We start from the raw sequence: 22255 nt of genomic DNA, 5'->3' as shown, positions 1-22255 counted from the left end.
ATAAAGGTTGCTTTTACACACACAAAAATTCTTTTCTATTAAATACAATACGGTTAATTTTCCTCACTTTTAAATTTTCTAAATATTAAATTTCAGTATTAAGGCAGAAATAAACTCGCAAATGGGTTTTATCTCTTTCTATAGCAGACCTTGGGCACATCTGCAATCTAATATCCCATTCCCTTTTCATTAGAAATTGTTTTTTAAACAAGAATAACTCACCAGTCAGTCTCACCTCTGTGCCTGGCAAAATCTTGGAGCAGATTCCCCTGTAAGTCATGCTAAGGCACATGAAAATCAACAAGGTGCTTGGTGACAGCCAGCATGGCTTCACTAAGGGGAAATCCTGCCTGACCAACTTGGTGGCCTTCTATGATGGGGCTACAGAACTGATGGACGGGTAGAGCAGTTGGTGTCATCTACCTGGACTTGTGTAAAGCGTTCAACACTGTCCAACACAACATCCTTGTCTCTAAATTGGAGAGACATCAATTTGATGGATGGATCACTCAGTGGATAAAGAACTGGCTGGATGGCCGCACACAAAGAGTTGTGGTCAATGGCTCAATGTCCAGCTGGAGACCAGTAACAAGTGGTGTCCTTCAGGGATCGGTGTTGGGACCGGTCTTGTTCAACATCTTTGTCGCTGACATGGACAGTGGGATTGAGTGCGCCCTCTGCAAGTTTCTTGATGACACCAAGCTGTGTGGTTTGGTTGATACGCTGGAGGGAAGGAATGCCATCCAGAGGGACCTTCACACACTTGTGAGGTGGGCTGATGCCAACCTCATAAAGTTTAACCATGCCAAGTGCAAGGTCCTACACCTGGATCGGAGCAATCCCAGTCACAGCTACAGGCTGGGCAGAGAAGAGATTCAGAGCAGCCCTGCGGAGAAGGGGTGCTGGTCGAGGAGAAAATGAACATGAGCCAGCTTCAGTGTGCGCTTGCAGCCCAGAAAGCCAACAGTATCCTGGGCTGCATCAAAAGGAGCGTGGCCAGCAGGTCAAAGGAGGTGATCCTGCCCCTCTACTCTGCTCTTGTGGGGCCTCACCTGGAGTATTGTGTGTAGTTCTGGTGTCCTCAACATAAAAACATGGAACTGTTGGAACAAGTCCAGAGAAGGGCCATGAAGATGATCGGGGACTGGAGCACCTCCCTTATGAAGACAGGCTGAGGAAATTGGGGTTGTTCAGCCTGGAGAAGAGAAGGCTGCATGGAGACCTCATAGCAGCCTTCCAGTATCTGAAGGGGGCCTATGGGGATGCTGGAGAGGGACTCTTCATTAGAGACTGTAGTGACAGGACAAGGGGTAACGGGTTCAAACTTAAACAGGGGAAATATAAGAAGGAAATTCTTTCCTGTTAGGGTGGTGAGGCACTGGAATAGGTTTCCCAGGGAGGTTGTGAATGCTCCATCCCTGGCAGTGTTCAAGACCAGGCTGGACGAGGCCTTGGGTGATATGATTTAGTGTAAGGTGTCCCTGCCCACGGCAGGGGTGTTGAAACTAGATGATCTTAAGGTCCTTTCCAACCCTAACGATTCTATGATTTTGTGATTCACTGCTGATAGTATACAGTACAACTAAATTGCTCAAGACTGAATTCATGTTCATTTTATATCCAAGATCGAAGCTAAACCTTTCTGCAAAATTCTGCGTTTGTGGCTTGAACATGATGGCTGCTGTGATATTTCCAGGGTTCTAATTTAAATTTATGAATTATATAGTGATGAGACAAGCAGAGTGTAAGGAAATAAATGCTTCTCCTTTTTCTAATATGAGGGAGAAGCATTTAGTTGTCATTTATATCTTATGAAATAATGCAAATAGGTGATTGATGTAAAATTAGTAAGTACCCTTATACATTATTTTTCATGCCACTTCTGTCACTTGTTTAAGAGCTTCACTTCATATAATATAGCAAAATCTACAGAAACCCTGAATATTTTCACATCCCATTGTATTTAACTTTGGAAATAGTCTCTTGGGTGGTAACAAGGATACCTGTATATTAAAATTATTGTAACCAGATCAATGTTATTATGACCTGTCACACAGTAAACAGCTTCAGCTGAATTCCACAAAATTTTCTGAGCGTTAGATATAAAGGAATGTCTGAAACATCAGTCCATTTTTGCTATGGTATTTTTGTGTTCCATTTTTTTCTGATGAGCCTTTCCCTCTATACAGTTTGACTAAGATCTGTTGCTAGCAGAATGTTTGTTTGCTCTAATCATTCTACAGATGAGATATTGCTTATACTTGTTCTTTAGTGGTTCTGTATTTTTTTTTCCTATTTACTTGCCAAAGTGTTTTAACACAAAACTAATAGCTTTTGTTGTTGTTTAATTGAAGTGCAACACTGGTTTAGAAGTTTGCTCATCAATACTTTATTATTAATCACTAGCAGTGTTTTGTAGAACTGAAAACAAATTTGTTTTTGTAAGATCAGAAGCACTTCTGCATAGATATATATCAGCTGAGACAGATAGATTTATTATGGTAATTAAACTAATTAAGACACAGCCAATTAAGAAATATTCATTTTTATTTGAGCAAAACAACTTTTTTTTGCTTTATTTTTTATAAATGTCATTACATAAAAACATAATAAATGGTCTGATTATAGTGCAGTTATTTTGATTGAAATCCTACTGTCAGAAATCCCTAAAGCAAACTCTAAATCAAGCAGAGCATATCTTCATTAAGCAGAGCAGAGCCTTAGTAGAATTCTGAAGACCTGTAACACGTATGTGCCATAAAGAGAAAGAAACCGGTATCGGCCATCTGCTCAGATGACAATTACAATTTGCTATCATTGACTGCTTGAACAGTTTAATAGTTTTATAGTGTAAGAGAAAATTAGTTTCCAGAATTTGTCAGGTAACTTACATCTCTGATCAACAGCTGATGGTAATGAGTTCATTGCAAAAGGACATGGAACAGAGCAGTGTTTCTCCTCTAGAACCTGACTCATTTGACATTTAATTCTATGAAAGTGCCTGCAATTCTTCATTATAACTGAAATGGCTCATTCTCTCTCTTCTCCTTTCTCCATCACCCTGTCTACCACAGATCTGTAAGATCATACTGTTCTTTATGCACTGAGAGCTGAAGAATATTAACCATAGTTGTAGTTCAGTGTTCATCTGTGACAAATTGTAACCTTTGTTATTACTGGTTGTTGTGATAGGTGAGTTGTGTTTTAAATACATAGAAGCATCAGAACAATTTATCTCTCAAAAGAGAAGGACAAAGGCATTTTGCAGCATGCACTTTATTCTCAGTGATAGGCACATCTTCTTTCTTCCATTGCCTTATTATCTGCTACTGTACAGAGTCAAGCTGTTTTTCTCCTGTTTGCAAATCAATCCTAAGAGAATATCCTCTTTGTGAGTCATTTCCTGAATTTGCAAACTTGAATGCTGTCTGTCTACAAACGGTAATACATACAATTACTTATGCAGAAATAGAGTACAAGGAGTAACGTGCTAGAAATAAATTCTCTTCATTGCAGTTGCAGCCACTGCCTCAATGAACTCCTATCTGTCTTATTTCTTACCTTTGGAAGACTGCAAGAGTGGGCTATATTTACTTATTTATCTTTGTAATGAAATTGTTCTGGACTTCACTTAGTCCATTTCTAGAGATTCACTGGGGCAGAATAATGACTCACATAATTCAGAAGAGGGAGTCAAACAGAATGACAGTTAGAATGTTGCAAAAAAATAAGTCATCCTTCTTTCATGAGCAATCATATTTGTCTTTGGAAAGGGTGATATATTCGGTTTTCATTATTTTCCTCAGGATGTTATACAACATAACGCTAAGAATAAGTCTGCAGGTAGCACTTGCTGAGTTAAATCTAGGTTTGGGATGATGAACTTGACTCTTACTTCCTGAAATTTTATCTGAAATTGTCCTACTGATTACTGTTAAAAAAAAAAAAAAATTCTTCAGCCACTCCTCAGATAAGTATGCTACAGTGTTGTAGCTATTTTTACAATAAGAAAACTCACAATACTTCCTTTACCTAGTGTAATGAGGGTAATTAAATGTCACTTGTACAATAGTATCTTTCAGCAACACTGAGGATATGCATCATGATGTACAAAATAGATATCATGTGAATTTGCTCAGAAATAGTCAGTTCTGTCAGAAATTTCAAGAGAACACCCCAGCAACACTTCCTCTTTTAGAATGTTTCTGGTCTCCTTCAGTTCTATCAGCTCTTGCTATTCTGGCACATATTAAATTAACACCAATTTAAATACTCCTTAGTTGACAGTGCAACAATTAGTGACACCGGAATAGGTAAAATACCTATTTATGGACTTTTATTTATTAAAATACCTGTTTATGGACTTGGTTACTGTTTATCAGTATAAGTTCAATTTGAGACATGCAGAAATAGAAATGAATTTAAAATCACCCAGAATGTCTCCCTGGGGTATATTTTTCCTAGATTGCAAAGAAATGTAAAAATTATTGAATTACAGTTTGGGAAAAGAGCACTTCAGAAAAATAAATAAGATGATGAAAAGTTGGGCTTGGTGAGTAAACATATTTGTTGGATTCTGTCGATGAGGAAATTATAGGAAACTGTTGTTTCAAAGCAAGCAAAGTTTTCACTAGAAAAGATTATTTTAGATTACTAAAATTTAGCAATTTATGTGGGAAGAGCATTACTGTTCAAAGGTTCAAAGAACCTTTTTCAAACTTGTTTAAGTGTCTTACAAAAAAAAAAAAAATTGTAACAAAAGGAAAAGCAAGATGTGAGTTTCAAAAAATTGTCTTATACAGCTGTTGTCTTGCTACTTGTATTGCTATATACTGAAAAGAAAATTAAAACTAAAATTTAATTTAGTGAGATTAGGAATTGTGTAGCCTCAAGATCATTGTCTAGAATCCTGGGTAATAAGATAAAATAGGGAAGATATTATAATCATACAAGTTAGAGGGTATAATTCTGATATTCTGATTTCTGAACTCTTGATCTTTTAACTTCCTTTTCACCTTAACATTATTGTTGTGGTAAATAAATTACTTTTAGATACTAATAATTTCCAGATGTTTATGCTGTTATCTGTGGGTAAGTTCAGTGAGTGCTGACACGTTATTTGGCCTCAACTCCCTTTTTCCTTAGTACTTATTTAAAGGATGAATTTGATTTTCTTAAAATTTATCTTCCATTAATTGTTATTTAATATGCTTTTGGTAGAGAAAGTGGTTTTAGGTATTATCTTAGGGCAATCATGTTTCATAATCAAACAAGTATGTTTCTAAAGGAAATCAGAATGTTGAAAAAATTACCGTATAGCCAGATTATGTTGGCAAATTTGTTCCCATATGTATCTGTAAACTTAAAACTTAAGTTCAGCAAAACCGAGATGTTCTTCATCCATTTATTATTATGGGTTAGGAAAAAAACAACTGTTTTTTAGATCAGAGGTGAGATAGAGAGAGATGGAAAATATCCATGAACTCTTGGCATTTGCAACTTTAGCATCACAGAGTCATTGACCATCTATTGGATGATATGGAATTTGCCACTATCCAGAACTGTGTGATTGAGTAAAAAGTGAGATTACTCATCCAGAGCTTTTGGTAGTAATGTGAAGAGAATTTTCTTTTTCTTTTTTTTTTTCCTAGATTCTTTTAAAATTCTGAGGGTGGTTTGCCAACATTTTCTTTCATGCATGTGTAGTGCAACATAGTATAAACCTGTTCTAGACACTGCAGTGGCTTTTAACTTTTAATGAGTCTGTCTGTAATTCTAATGGTAGTGCTGGAAAAGTACTGCCATTAGTTTACTAGTAAACTGTACAGGCATGGTCCTTTGGTCACTGATAGTGTTTATTTTTAGTACAGTCACTAATAAAGTTTTCACATATTCTATCTACCATTATTCTATATTACCAGGCATGGTTTGGGATTTGAAGAGGTCAAGGCAGGGTATTAAGATAAAACCACCTTGTTTTGAAGAGGAAAATTCACCATAATGCCTTATACATAATAAGTTTCCCTCCCTCTGATGGCTTCAGTCATGTTTAATGGCTAAGTTGGCAGAAATGCAGTGTGTCTGTCTGTACATTTGTACACATCAGCCATCCTGTTTATAATATTGAGGAGGATCTAATCACACATGCTCTAACAAACTCATCCTAGCCTCTTTTTTAGGAAGGGGGATTTTAGCATCATGGCACAAAGCCTTCTGGGAGGTGTGTTCTGTGTGAGCATAATTTCTATGTATATATATATGTGTATATCTCTATCTTAAACCAGATTTGATCCCTGCATGCATTCTTTCATGAAACACATTTTTTTCTAATATTTAAGTGATTATTACTCTTCATATGAAGCAGGAATTACATTTCAAATTTTAATCAAAACCAAGGCAAAAAGACTGGTTTGTAAACAATTGTTAATAAATGTTTTTATATAATTATGCATATATATATAGTTACTTTTTGTATGTATCTTTGAAACAGAAGAATGAAACCATGACCCATCTGAAATCAGGAAAATACCGACATGAGTACACCTTTACTATTCAAAAGACTTTGAGTATATTCCTCTAACAATATGACAAAGCAGATTTTCTCTTTCATTAAAGTACCTGTTGTTTCTACACAAATAATTTCATTCTGGTACTGTATAACAAAAAGCAGGATATTTAGACCTTTTATTTGTTTAGGAGGGGGATTATTTCTTTTTTTTTTTTTTCCCAGAAGCCATATAACCTGGAATCTTTGAGCAGGAGCAGTGCTGTTTGCCTAATGAGTTTCTTATCAGAAAATACATAATTAACTTTAAGAGCGAAGAGTATCAAAAGTTCTATCTGAGTAATGTTGTACTGTCAGTTTACATCACAATACCTATGAATATAGCACGCTTCTTAGATTTTAAGACTCAGATTTTTATTATGGAGCTGAATTAATATGAACACTTAGGAGGATAAGCCCTGAGGCTTTTATGAATCCTTCTTTTGTCTTTTTAAGGAACAGATTGTGCCATGCCAGGCAATTGCAGAGCTGCATTAGCACAGCAGCACGGCTAAAGGCAATGCTGCATCTCCTCTGAAGGATACAAATACAGTCTTTGTATCTAAGCAACAGTCCTACCTGACGCTGAAGGAGGATATCAGCTCTTATACCTAACTATTCTTTTAACATGAATGAACCCCTGGAGGCACTTGGATAAAAACTTGTCTGTGCTCAGGGACTGCCATACTGCACAGTTTCAAATACAGTGCCTTATTTCCTTTCCTCGTTTAATACAATTCTCCAAACAATCACAAGAGAATTGAAACAGCTTGATAAAGAACTGTATTCTCATCAGTTATTTAGATTAATAATATGTCAGACCGTACTTCAGTCAAAACAGTTGGGAATCCTTCTGAAGTCAGTGTAGAAATCATGATAACCAGGTATAGTTACTGCCATGTGGCATTCTCTGCTGAGAACTGAAACTGGTTCAGTCTCAAAGATATAGATGATCCTGCAGGGCTGCAGATGTTGACAGGCTAATGCAGTGGATTCTTCCCCAACATCAATACTGAATATTTAGATAAATTATTGAGATTTCTTCAGGAAGAGTAGCAATAGAATTATACCACTGAGAATGAGAAGTCATTTTTGTAATGTTTCCATCTTTTTAAAACTTTGAAGAGCAGGAAGATGGTGCATCAGTGCATCTCCTAGCCAGCATTTTCACTGATCCTATGAGCTTGAGATGGAAAAAAATATTGTTCTTTGTTGCATAAGAATCATGGAATGGAGATAAAACTGTTCAAGACAGGCTAGAAGTATTGTCAGGGACTCATAAAGGGATGTTTTTGAAAAATGAAGTAGAAACTGAAAGAGTGAACACACAATTGTGTTATGTGGATCTGTGCATTGATGGAATGCTCTCTGAGATTAAAATGCTTTTAATCATAAAAGCGGTAGACATTGTGTTCTTGCATGTTGACTCTTCAAGTTTATAAAAGCCTCTTTGGAAATGAAATTTTGTGTTCCAAGTTCCTTTTAGATTACGAGCAGACTGCAAATTACAGAAACTGGTACTTATTTTGCTCACTGAGGAAAGAGAGACTTACTGGCGCAAATAGGGAAAAATGTTCTCACTGGCAAACCTAGTCTTAATCTGGGCCCTTGGCATCTCTGCAGGGTTCATATGAGAATTGAATTGATAGTGTAGGCAAATGCTTGCCATTTTCCTTCTTTGAGTTTTGAGAGGGTAAGGTACAAGAATCTTTCATTCTCACAGTTACTCTGCCTACATATTATGTCAAGTTCAAGTTTTACTAATTCCTGGAATATAGATTTATCTAATTTTAGTTTAATATCTGAAGAGTATATTGCTGTTACAACTCTCTAAATAATCACATTCTGTGCTATGCTTTTGAAGTGAGAAATATATCTGCATCAAAACCATTGTCTGAAATGAGAAGAGGTAAGAAGCAGATGTCTTATTTGTATATCCATTTCAGCAGCAACAAGTTGCATGTAATACTGTTAATTACGCCATAAATGTCTGTCACTTTCTAAGAGCTAATGGATCTATTTTTACAAGGTATATAATCAGGGTTAAAATCAGGATCTGAAAGATGTAGTAATTTTTCTTTCATTTTTCTACTATACCAATATCTCCTGGGAGAGCAGCCGCCAAGAAAGACAAGTCTGAAAGACAAGAAGTCAGTTTGCTTTCTGTGGTTGCTGAGCCAGTCTGCTTTGCTCTTGTGCAATTTCTCTGCATGCAGTTTCGAATAGTGTTTAATGATCACCCATGGCATTTGTAATAAAAACTGAATAAAAGCTCCATACAGAGAAAATAAATGTATCTCTAGTGAGCAACCCTGAGTTTTGACTGGAGAAATAGAAGAAAACAGAGTTCTTCAGTATTAAATAAGACTTTCTCACTGAACTAGACAATTGATCTTCAGTTCTGTGGCCAAAGAAGAAATACGGGGAAGTCTGTTTTTATTTTGCTGGGACTGGCAAAAGAAATCTAATTCAAGACTGAACAGCAGCCACATCAAAAGAAACCAAATAAGCAAAGCCTATTTCAGGAGTGCATTTGGCAAAAAAGACTACATGATGTTCTTCTGTATCTGGACCTTGTATGGGTTATCTGGGCTTTGCGGTCCCTGGACTCTAAAGTCACAACAGCCAGGCTTAAAAAACAGCGGCGTTCTGACCTGAAGAGTCCAAATGGAGAAGTACCAGCAAAGGCAGGGGAACCTGCCCATCTTGTGCCAGTTTGTGCACCATGTAAAATAGAATGATTCTGCTGATTTCAATACAGCAATGCCATTCACACCATTGAGACCTTTTGCTTTATTTGTCAGTCAGTTCCTGTAATAAATTTAAAGTTTTTGTTTGAGCCTAATGTTTGTTTCACAATCACTTGAGAAATTGGATTTTTTTTATTTTTTTTTTTTCACAGTTGATGGCCTTGAATAGCAGTGGATCAACGCTAGGGAGTATTTTTCCAGTAAGTAGTTCAGGGGTGTTCAGGTTACTGTTGTGCTACAATTTTCTTCAAAATCATTTAGCTTGTTGAATTTGACTGTCTTAGTTTTGTATCACAAAACACTTGTCTAGATATCTCATAAATATTTAGATTGCTTAGATGTTGTTTGAGCAAAATATTTTTAAATCTAAACATCTCATGTTCCATGTTAAAACCAGTTTATTTTCTAAATTTGAAAGCTATGATAATACTATGCTGCCAGTATTTAGATATTTAGTTCTAACTGTAAGCTGACGATATAATAGATGTGAAAGGAAACTCCATTCCTGTATCCAATTAAATGGCACCTGAAACCTTTAAACATCTCAATTTCTTTAATAAAAGAATCTGATTTGTTTTTTTACCTTCAGTCAGCTTTTGCTGAACAAAATTTTTGTCTTAATAAAAGGACTATCTTCAAACAAACATGTTTGATTTTTGCTGATGACCTTTATGAGGCACCCTCCACAACAACAAAACAAACACTGAAAGATTTAGTTCACAGTAGAAAACTATGGTTGTTATAAATCTCTGCTGGGTCTGGCAATATATATTTCAAATCCCATTAATTAAATGCCTTCAGCAAAACCAATTTGCCTTGTTGGAGTTTCTGCTAGTCTATCTTAAATGTCATCAACATACAAAAAAGACCTCTGGGCTTTTTTGTTCTGCTGCAGCACGCAGATTGTGCAGTGTACCATGGAAGGGCACTGTCTCACCACAGTACCATCTGCTTTAAAGTGCGGAGGGAAATGCTGAACACTTTCATGCTGTAAAAACTGTGAATAGGAGCTCATTAGCCTACAGCAGCTCCCATTGTAATCACATTATATTCATGCAGAGAAAATTGCCTGCCTGAACAGTGAGTCCTTAGTATTGTTTAACACTGGTTGGATGCTTCCTGCCATTTCTGCAACACACATTTCCTCAATTGTTTTCACTAGAAGAGAAATGTTTTGTGGATTTTTGACTCAAACAACATTCTGCAATGTCTAATGGAAGTTAACACTTAGACAAACTGTCTAAAATGGAGCACAGTTTCTTTGCTTTCTCACATTATCACATTGTGGTTTACTGAAATAATTTTCTTAAATGGAAAGGTAAATTATATCGGTAAAAAGAAAAAAACACAGTAGTTCAGATATCAAAAATCTTAATTTGTGTAAGGGACAATTAAGTAGATTATAAAATCTGAAATACTGAATCAGTACATTTTTTTCCCTTGGGTTGCATAATCCTTGTAATTTAAAAATTTGTTTGGTTTTAATAATTTGTGTAAAAATGGTAAGCAATTGTGGTCTACAACATTTGAGTTTCATCCAGATGAAGATTAAACAGAATTGATGGATGGACAGAACCTTTTATACTTTAAAGTGGTACCTATCCATTGTTGTCCATAGAGCTCTGCTGGTTTGTTCAACTTGTAAATCTCAAACAGAATTATGTTACCGCTTTTATAGCGTTAGGTTAGAAAGGCACCCCAATCTATTTGTCTACTAGCAGCAAATGCCAATGAGTGAGAAGTTAAAACAGACTAATATAAAAACATTGTTCCATTTTTTCTCTTTAAAACCTTAACATTTCTTTTGCTGTTCTGTGTGTGAGCTAAGGATAGGCATTACATTGGACGGGGCTCCAAGCAACCTGCCTTAGTGAAAGGCGTCCCTGAGCATGGCAGGGGCGTTTGGATCTAGATGATCTTTAAGGTCCCTTTAGACTCAAACCATTCTGTGATTCTATGATTGGGAAGCACAGTTTGCTGTATTGTTTTCAGCTGCATGTACACTAATATGTTGCAGGGAGATAAATTTGGTTTTGGATTTCTTGCATGTCAGTTGCTCCATGTTAACTCTCCATCTGAACGCTCTTTTGTAAATTCAGCTAGTAAAAACAGTGGCTTTTGTTCATTTTGTCTGAGGACATCAAGAGGCAATTACGTAGGATGCTTCACAGCCTCTGAGATGTTTCCTATTTGTCATGAAAAATAATTACCATGCAATCTGCATTCAGGGTTACCAAATAGAAAGATTAAAATTTTTCTTTTTTTTTTCTCCCTTTTTGTATTCCATTTATGACTAAACTGAGACACAAGAAAGCTCTTTTGTAACTTTGCAGAATCAAATGTAGTGATGGTGGTATCAAATCTGGTGTTTGTGACGATGACATATAATAAAGAATAAGTGCTTTCATTTTGTTTCCTTATATGTTTATCCTCAGCATCATGCTCAGGTATGTTCAAAGGGTTTTTATTTTAATTCTATGCTTTATCAGTAAAAAAAGTTACACAGAGAGAATTTCTGGCCTTTACATGAGTGAAAGAGTTTTTATAGTTTTTCTTTTGAGACAGAGATTGAATGTCAGTAATATGATCATTACGAAACTTTGCATATTGTTCCAGAGTTTGAGGATTCCATTTGAGAGAAACAAGACGCTAACAAGGAACTCTCAACTAGTTTATTAATATAGGAAAATATAGAGAATCTAACAGATACAGTAAAGTATATTTCTGAAGAGTGGATATCTTACCATCCCCATTGACCCTATGAAGACGATCAGGAAACCAGCTCCAAGAATCATCATCACAGTGCGAGAAGGCAGGCTCAACCTTAGCGGGCGTCCCCATGGAGGCAACATTGACCAGGGTGGTATGCCTCCACACATTGCATGAGGCTCAGACTTTTATACTAACAGAAATGCACACTCATTCTGACGCAGGAGGCCAGCCTACATCAGAAGAATTGGCCAGCTATATCTAGAAAGGTCTCCAAGAGTCGGGACTTTTCCAGGCAGTTCTAAAGCAGAACTTTCTGGGGAGGAGCCAAAGTGGACGAACAGTATTTTTCTATCTTTGTGTGTTTCACCAGGAACCATTATCTATTGTCCCTGACACAAATATATTTAGTTTTCTTGTATAACCTAAAGAATATGGAGAGGTAGAAAATATTTACACAGTCTTTTGGCTGGGTGTTGTACTTCATCTGAGCTGCAGGTGAACCAAAACTTTATCCTCTTCTTGTGATGTGATGAGAAACAAGGGGAAACCTTTCACCTTTGTAATTTTTATTCTTGTCTTTGTGCCCTAATTTGCTGTCTTTGCCCTTCTTTCCTAGCATTTTCATTTGAGTCCATGCTATATTCATCCAATTCCTCCTGACAAACATTTCAAATTGGCTGGAAGAAACCTTGGAACTCTCTTTTTTCATTTGGAAAAACTCTCCCTCATCTGGACACCTGGTGCATCTAGGGATCCCGTACATCTATAGACGCACTCTGGAGCACTGGGGCAGAGCAAAACATGGAAAACCTTTTATTTTCTTTGAAAACTACTGTGATGAGGTGTTTTTGTTTTTTTTTTTATTTCAAGTAAAACCAAATTAAACTCATTTCTTGAATTTGAACTTTATGTGAAACTTTTCTAAGGTACAATTTTAATGGAAAGACCTGTTCTCTTCTTAACGCCCCAAATTTTTTACATGTTAAGAAAGTGAGCCTACTTTTTTACTTTATGTTTTCTGTGGGGAAAACTCTTAGAGATTCCTGAATATATTAAGATTTTTTTTTTAAAAAGGCTTTTTAAAATCTCTTTTATCTCTGTGATTAAACCATGAAACCAAAATTCATGCTTTTCCAACTTATATCTGAAAACACAGTTCTGGACTGTAATCTTTGAGCAATTTTAGATGTTAACAGATGCTTTTATTAGTTGTTTTCATATTAATTTTCAAGGAAAATTATTGCAGACATGAATTAGACAAGCTTGACCTGACTGATAATTGTAACAAACTAAAGTTAAAGAATGTACTGTAATTCCTAAATGCTCATTCCCTATCATCAGATATGCTGCTTTTCCCTGCACTTTGGCATCCTAATTTTTTATAGTCCCTAGATTGGTTAATTATAATATAAAATGTTATTGGTTGTAGGTAAGGACAGAGAGATCTACAAAGAGTTAAATGCTAGGAATAAGTAAACCAATTTCTTTAATGCTTAAACACTTCTAATATCTACTTTCATTAAATCTGTGAAGTTGCTGTAGTCATCATTTGTGGGCATACTGTTAATCTTGATTATAAAATAAATGGGGATGTGTTTTTTTTTAATCACCGTATAATTGAAGAAATAATCATAATCTCATGAAAGATAATAAATACAAATTAAACTGTTAAAGTCTTAATTGTAAGTGCTAATAGACTGAAATGTGATTTAAGCTGACCCAGAGAAAAACTGAAGATTTCTGAGAGAAAGGTGGAGAGTTTTCCTGCTATAGACTCAATGCAACCTACTTCTTTAGGTATTCAACAAGCAATAGGCCAATTTCTTCACATGTTTTTCTGGTGTTCCAGTGGACTTTCAAGGAAAATCTGTGGAATAGATATATTCAGAGAGAATAAATATATGAAAAGAATTTCCTTATTTGAGATAAATCTCATAACTCATTATCATCACAGAACCATTAGGGTTAGATCATTTGGTCCAACCCACCTGCCAAGGCAGGGCCACCTAGAACAGGTTGATATCTGATAAAATAAACAAATGTCTTATCAAGAAGGGAGGGGACCCTAGTCCCTCCAAAACGCTGCAAACTGTGCAAACTGTCTTTTTATTTTCCGCATAATTTTCCATGAAGACTTCTGCTAGAAGTTTGTATTGTAAGAATACGTGGAAAGACAGCTCTGAGGATTTGTTTGCCATAGAAGCCTGCAATTACTTCATGCTGACTTTTGAGATATCACCATTTTGTCAACAAGATTTTAAGATGTGCTCTCATTCACCACACTGCTTTCACTTCTTTTTAGTTACTGTACTAAAAAAACCCTTTCAGAATGTATTCCTTATTCTGTCATTTGCACAAATCAACACGTGAGACAGCACTGGAACTGGTGTTGCTTAAATTGACCTTCTGCAGACCTCTCTTGGAATGACAGCCTAGTTGAAAACTGATGTTTATTAATTACTTTCAGAGGGGTTTGGTTTGGATTTTAGTTTTCTCTTTTTAAATATCTTTACACTGTTGTTATGGTATATAGCTAGACACATCTTTACTAAATACCTTTGAGCATGCTACTGAGACAGTGTCAAAGTATTAGAGGGGAAAGATAAGAAAGATACATGAAGGTACTGACTGGTAGGATCTCTCATTGTAGCTAGGTCTTGTTATATTTATCTGCAAGAATTTTAAATTACAAATGTACTGTCTTTTTCCTTAATTATCAGTTTGCCAGATTTCTGTTCACTTTGATTTTTTGGCTTGTTTTTATCTTATTTATTGAAGTGCTAATTTAGAATTTGAAAAGTGATCTTTTTTACTTAATTTTCTTAATTCCTTTCTCTTTTCAAGCAGTGTCATTCAGGGTTTTTTGTCTGTTTGTTTTATTTTACATAACAAAAATTTATTTGCTATAAACAATTCAGTTCACAGATAGAAAACTGAAACCTTTTTCTGCCTCTAGCAAGGAATTAGTATTGCACAGCCATCTCTACATTGAAGTAGATTGCAGATGGTCCTCTTATCTGTATGCTTTAGAGAGATTAAAACCCCAGGGTTGAAAGTACTGACTGACCTCTGCAACTTTAAATTTTTTGTTCTGCTTTCTTTTAAAGCAATTTATTTATCAGTTCTAATGTCCAGGGTTTTATCCATGAAGCTTTTAAGCTTATTAGGAAGCTGCCATCTGGAACAGAATATTAGCAAAAGCTTCTCAGAGGAATCTGTTATAATTATAAAGCATTTGCTTAGATGTGTGTACTTAAAAAATATTTCTTCTCATCAATGTTCAGAAGTCAACTGAAATTGATCTTTCAGTAAAACATGAATATACAGTAAATAAAGAGTTGAGGGGGAGGATGCATAATCTAAATGAGAATAGGTAATATATTTGGAGGGTAAATGTTGATCTTGATTTTTATGATGCACATGAACAGACAGCAAAACACAAGTTCAAGTCTCACCAGTTACTACTCTGTAAATGACATACTTCACATTGCTACAATATATTTTTCCAGTGAGTATAACTTTGATAAATGTTAAACTTAATAAACTTGTACTATTCTTCAGGCTAAACTGAAGAATAAGTATTCTTATCTATCATGATTAATATAACATTGTACCTATCATATTCCAAACCAACTTTTTTTTAATGATGCAGCAATTTTAATGGTATCAGCAATTTTCTAAATTTAAAAGAAAAAGTACAAACTTTTTCTTTTATTAGTTCTTTAAATGAAGAATGCTGGTTTACATTTCAAAATGAATTTACTAAACCAGTTATGTTATAAATGTTACACACACACTGGCATGGGGCAATTGAAATGAAGTGGTAAACTGAGTTTTTTTAAATTATTTTGTTACTTGAACTCAGTGAAAATACTTCAACTTTTTTTTTTTTTTCCTAGTAATTGTGTTTTTTTTCCTTTATAATATCAACATTTCTCACAGGATGATAAAAGTACGTCTCATCCATGACTGGTATTTGATGTAGAATGGTAGCTGAGAGGCCATGATTTTTCAGTAAGTCTTTTTACAATTTCCTTCCACATGATCTGCTGGAGCAACACTGGTACACCTATACATCCTAGAGCTGCACTGCTCTTATATGATAACCCCACATCCTAGAAACCAAGTAACTATATTAATGTGGGATTGGACACAGATATGTTGACACTGATTTTTCTGGCCCTGGAATGACTTTGAAATGCTTTGTACTGTGCAAAGTAGACATATAATTTATGTCTTTAAACTACCTTATCTCAGTGACAAAGGGAGTCACCTGGGCTCATTGTGGCCTGTTGATCTTTCTCTCTTAAGTCTGTCCACAGCTTAGTCCTGAGGACAATGATTCTGGGCAGCTGGGGGTCTTCCACGTTAAAACCTTTCAAATCCATATTGTCATCATGACTGGAGCATTTTAAAACTCACAGATCTTATTACTGTCTTCATGTTATCTTTATGTCTAACTATTTTAGCAAAGGCTCAGCTTTGCTGTTACAAGAAAAATAAAATCATCTAGTCATATGCAGCCCAGGAGAAATAAAAGGCAGCTAAGAAAAAATCTTTTTATATCCCAGCTCAATTTGTAAGTTAATTATTTCAAGCATCATCTTAATCTTTAGTGATATTGTGAGTTAAGCAGGAATTTAATCATTATTTCAGTACTGTCTGTCTATTTATAAGAGCATTTTGGGAATATTCTATTAATCATTTTTATAGCTTGGTTTGTGAATGCTAAATATCCCATATTTATCTTTTAAATAATTTGCTATTACTGTGTTATGGAGTAGAGATACTTGTTTCTTGGATAATGATTACATCTTTTTTCTGTTGGGAACTTTGTTTTCAAACCCCTCCTTTTAGTAGTCTCTCAACACAAACTGGTCACTGGTGTTCTGCACGCATGACAGATTTGATAGAAATCTAGAACTGTTTCAAAGGTCAGGGGTCCCTTTTTTCGGTCTGTCTGGAAAGCTGTGAGTATAAGTTTTGAAGATCATGAGGTAACTGGAAGCTAGTTTCTAGTGATGTCTGAAGTAGCCTCCAGATTTATTTGACTTATGTTAAAGATAGCTTCTAGAAATTCTTCCAGGTTCTGGCAGTCTTGGAAGCTCCTGCCAGCCCTTCCTAGATAACATGAGAGAAATATTAGAAATTATGACACTGAGATTAGTGCTACTACAGGATTTCTGAATCCTTGAGGGAGCATCCACAGGAAAATTGAGCATAACTGATGCCAGTACTGCACTGGATGAAAGCTGTGGCATTCAGTTCCTCAGATTATGAAAGTGATTACCACCTACATGTAGATGTAAGTGATACTAGAACATCTATAATATATTTTTTTTTAAAACCCTACATATTTTTTTTTTAAACTATGAAATTAGGGTGAATTTTTTTTTCTCATCTCATGATCCTTTATTCAGAATTTATTGGAGAGTCCAAATTGTTCAGTAAGTGGTCAGCTGAAAAGAGGTAAGTGCTTGAGCCATTGAAGTCTGACAGAATACTCCCATGAAATTAAAAAAGTATCGCAAAGTAGAGGGAGCATGTGAAAGTCATGTTTCAGGCTAAGAAACGTATATTTTCTTATGAGTATGGGAAAACTGTATGAACTCTATTGACAAAGCATCTATCTTTCTGTATGAAGATTCCTCTTTTGAAACACGTGAATGTTCATCTTTCTTAACTGTTTCTACGGTCTTGTTTTTAGAAGTGTTAATCTGCTGAACTGTGTTTGTAACTTAAATATTTAGAAAAAATGGGGGAGGGGAGTCTTTACTGCAATTTTACATGGTTTGAGGGAACCCACTTCATGTGAGTTACAAGAATGGAACAATAAGAATCCCTTGGATTAAGGTGTGGGACTACAGCATTTTTGATCCTTTCTTGTAGAGTTTAAGGCAAAGAAGAAGTGTGGGGAGTGAAGGCAATAAGATTTGCATGAAAAACAGTCTGGGAATGAGCTCTGAGGCCTTGATGCTTAACAAGCCCTCGGGCGATAAGTTGGAAGTTTGAAGAACAGGAAAGGTCGAAAAACAAGCCTTGGGGGGAATGGACCAAGATGTAGTTGTAGTGGGAGTACGGAGTGTCAGTTGACGATGTGAGGGTTGTGAGAGGGTATGCAGCATTGTGATTGGACTATTTACCTGGAGAGGTTTACAGGGGCCAATGAGATTGAACGTGGCATGTTTGTGCAGGCTGGGAAAGTACCGAACAAGGGGATAAAAAGGGCTTGATTGTAATAAAGTGGGATTTGAGTCTCCTCATCAACTTGAGTCCCTTTCATGAAACGCCACAAAGAAGCATGAGATCATGATGGTATAACCTTTAATGTTCACCTACAGTCAAACTGGACTATGCCTTTAATGTTTTATGTCATAAAATTTTTGTTTGATGAGGAATCTGTCACTCTCCTTGGCAGTAGTTCTAGTGACTAAACATTGTTACTGTTAATACAAATGCCTAACTATTTACTGGAAAGAGAAATACATAGCAGTTACTATCAATTCTACAAATGGAAATGGAATTTATTTCTAGGTTTGCTAGGAAAAAACCCTAGCAATAAAACAAAAAAGGTTTATTAGAACATTATTAAGCCAGGAGTGCTCCAGCTTGGCATTATCCTCTTACTAGATTTTTTTAGTTTAGTTTTAAGCATAGGGTTCTCAGGAGCATGTCTTGTCTTAAAAGTTTCAGTGTTCACTTTTAATTCTTGTCATTTACTTTGAATTAGTACTTCACAGGAAATCCTGAAAGTGATTGAAACTTGATGACTGCCATAATTCTTCTTTGATCATAATTATGTTCAATATCACTAAGTTCTGAATGATCAACAATCCTAAAAAAAAATACAGAAATCCTAATACAAAAATAATGCTACCAATTCTTATTTATGTACCATTTCACTTATTGTAGCTTTACAAATAGGTCATACTGATGATATTAAAATTGTACTATGCAATCTACCTGTGAACAATTTCCTTCTATAATTTTCCTTTAGAAAATTGCCATTTTTTTTTTTTTTTTTTTTTTTTTTAGCAAGCGGTCTCCCTGCTGTTATTTTTAGTTGCCCTGTTCATGTTTTCTTTGGCTTTCTGAACTATTAATCTCCTTCTGAAACAGCTGCATAATACCTTGTATTGAATGAAATTTCTCTCTATAAATCCTCATACATGCTAACAGATCCTTTGTCATATATAATCCATTCAGCGCTCTGGTTATTAAATTTTTGGTATTATTTCATAAAATCCTCAGAGCTTCTTGGAAATGAGTCCAGCAGCACTCATAATAATCACAGTGACTGTGATATCCTATGAAAATATGAAAAAAAATAACCAAATACCAAGTTGAAACTGTTTGGACTAGATGTAGTTACAGCAATTAAAAGTATCTGCTCCCACTCCCTTAAATTTGTCTAATTTTAAAGCACAGGGAATCATTGGTTTTAATTTTGTTCTTTTAAGACAGATTATTTAGCATCTGGCAATACTTGTTATTCAAAATGTTAGTCAGCTACAATGATGAAATTGAATTGCTCTGTCGCATAAAAAATGTCAGTCATACAATATATGAAATTTACAGAACTGTTGTTTTTTTAAAAATGTTTTGCAAGCTACATGCATATTACTGATATCCAGCTCGTGTATAATAGAGAATAACATTGTTGATGCTCTCACCCAGCTCCACAAATCAAGTGATTGCTTCTTATGCAAAATTATCCAGCTATAAATTTCATCTTTAGTAGTATGATATTTGTCAGAAGTACAGAAAGGTTTTCACACTGATAGCAAATACAGCTCTTCTAGTTATTACTATATGGCACAATTTGGAAAATGTTCTCCAACATTCTCGTGAAATCAGCTTTATATATATATTTTTAATTCAGAGGTGGCTATCAGTGGCAAATTGAAGGCAGATGAGACAGATTTTAATTAAATTCAGTTGTTCATTCTGTGAAGCCTGCCATATGATTTATATTTTTTCTGGACCCATTTTCAGAGAAGTTGTTTGTGCCAGGTGAATCTTTGTGAGAGTGAATCTGCAATTACGTTTTTATCCTACTGTCACAATGATGTTTTTTTTCACTAACTTCACTGAAACTAAATGAGCTTTTTCACACAGAGATGGACCAAAGACCTTTCTTCATCTAGAAATTAAACATCTCCCAGTGACCAACTTCATTAACCTCAGGGGTCTTAAAGTCTCCTTTAGTGTTTTAAAGCTTTGGTTTTCTGGTACCATAACACATAACGCCTTAAAGGTTTAGATATCTGATACACATAAATTCATACATTTATAAATAACATATATCATCTTATTTAACATGATGATGTAAATATTATATAGTATATACCAATGACATGATATATGCTATTTATAAATATATACACACGTGCACACACATAAAAAATCAGACACCTATGCATTATATGTAGATACTCTGGATTACAGAAGATACAAGAAAAATGAGGGTCAATGTGTGTGTCTTGATAACTCATGATCAGTCTGTTTCAAAACAAGATGGCTTAAATGGCCTTACAGTAATGCAGAGCATATAAATATACATACCAGAAAAAGGTCACAAATGTTATTATTTGAACTCACTAATAATGACACTCAGCCAAGGCCATAGCAAACGTTCATGTCCTCTCCAGTCACAACTTTGATTTCCTTTTATCTGTTCTTCCTTGTTGTAAGTTACTTTCCTTCCAGGTTAGAGTGATTTTTGCTCTAATTTAATTTGTTATGTGCGTCCAGTTTTCTTGTCAAAGTACAGCTGAAGGTAACATCTATGTTTATGGCCAAAGAGAGAAGAGAGGGAAATTTCTTACCTCTCTGTTGTTCCTGGCACACTTCTTGTACTGAACAGTATACATCATTACTTTATTCCACTACTTGCTAACAACTGTATTAGCAAAAGTTTCGAGGTCTGAGCTGTTGTGTAGGAGCTTGTTTCAAAGGTCTTTGAACAGCACAACAACAGTACACTCACCTTGTGAGATTAGCAGCATATAGACAAACTTTTACATTTAAACTCTAGAAGTTCCAACTCTAGAAGTTTTTAACTTAAAAATTCCAGTATGAACCTAATGTCTCTAATGTATTATGTAGTACAATGTAATATTGTTGTATAGACATAATCTAGATCAGCACACTGTGTGTCAGCAGGAGGATTTTTAAGCTAAAATTCTGCATTAGAAGCCTACTGACTTGATTAGAACTTTCTGCCAAAAAACCTGTGGCAATGACCAACGTTACCTTCAGCAGAGAGAAAGCTAGATGAATCCCATGAGCTGCAAAGCAGGGTGTGATTCCAGCAAAGCAGTTGCACTGAACACCAGTTTGTGTCTTTTTAGTGACTCTCTTGCTATTTAAGTTCAGATAGACATCATTGGAGGTATCCAACCAGCTGGGAAGACTATTCGTGGCCAGATGGACAGATATATACAGCAGTGAACTGTGAAGGCTGTGAAGGGAAGACCTGAAGGGCTTCTGCCCTTAGGCTTTAGGGTAAGGCTCACATTTCTACATGTAAACACAGCATGTCTGATTCCCGTGTCGCATGAGGTAGGAGCACAAGTGGAAACTGAAAAAACAACAAGACTGGGTTACCTTGCCAGGCAAACACCACTTGACCTTTTTTGTGCAAATGTGCTTTCAATCATCTTTAACTCCATTATTCTAGGGCCTTTTGGAACTATGCTTTTTAATAGCTTGATTTTAAATTTTTTAAAATTGCATATTGGGTCTAATAAAGAACAGTTACATTTGCCTATTTTTAGTTGGATCCAAAAATAACTACAAAATATGTGTTTCTTCATATTGACTAGGTACAGGGGGATTTAGTGTTCTATCTGTGTTTATGAACAAAGTTTCAAAGCTTGGATTATATGCTCTCTTGGGAAAGCTTATGATCTGGAAATAAGTCCAACCTCAAAGCTCTACTGAATAAATAAAAACCATAATGCTAATAAAAATAATATCAAAGCTCTCAGGTCAGCCAAAAATAGTAGTGTAGCTTATATTTTTGATGGAAGAGAAATAAAAATGACATACAAAACCAAACCAGCTTGATACCTCTTGCTTGTAATGGGGTATGAATTTTAATTTATGTATATTTAAAGGCATTGTCCACCATTATATTGACAATAACATGAACATTGAGATGACTATCCATTTATTCTAACAGTCAAAAGTTCAGATTCACCATTCATTTAGAACATCTAGTTCAATAACGATGTTTCTTTTTTTC

This window comes from Pezoporus occidentalis, unplaced genomic scaffold (assembly GCF_034315485.1).
Source record: "Pezoporus occidentalis ecotype Australia unplaced genomic scaffold, CSIRO_AGI_Poc_V1 ctg4, whole genome shotgun sequence".
Taxonomy (NCBI): Eukaryota; Metazoa; Chordata; class Aves; order Psittaciformes; family Psittacidae; genus Pezoporus; species Pezoporus occidentalis.
This window is presented reverse-complemented; position numbering follows the sequence as displayed.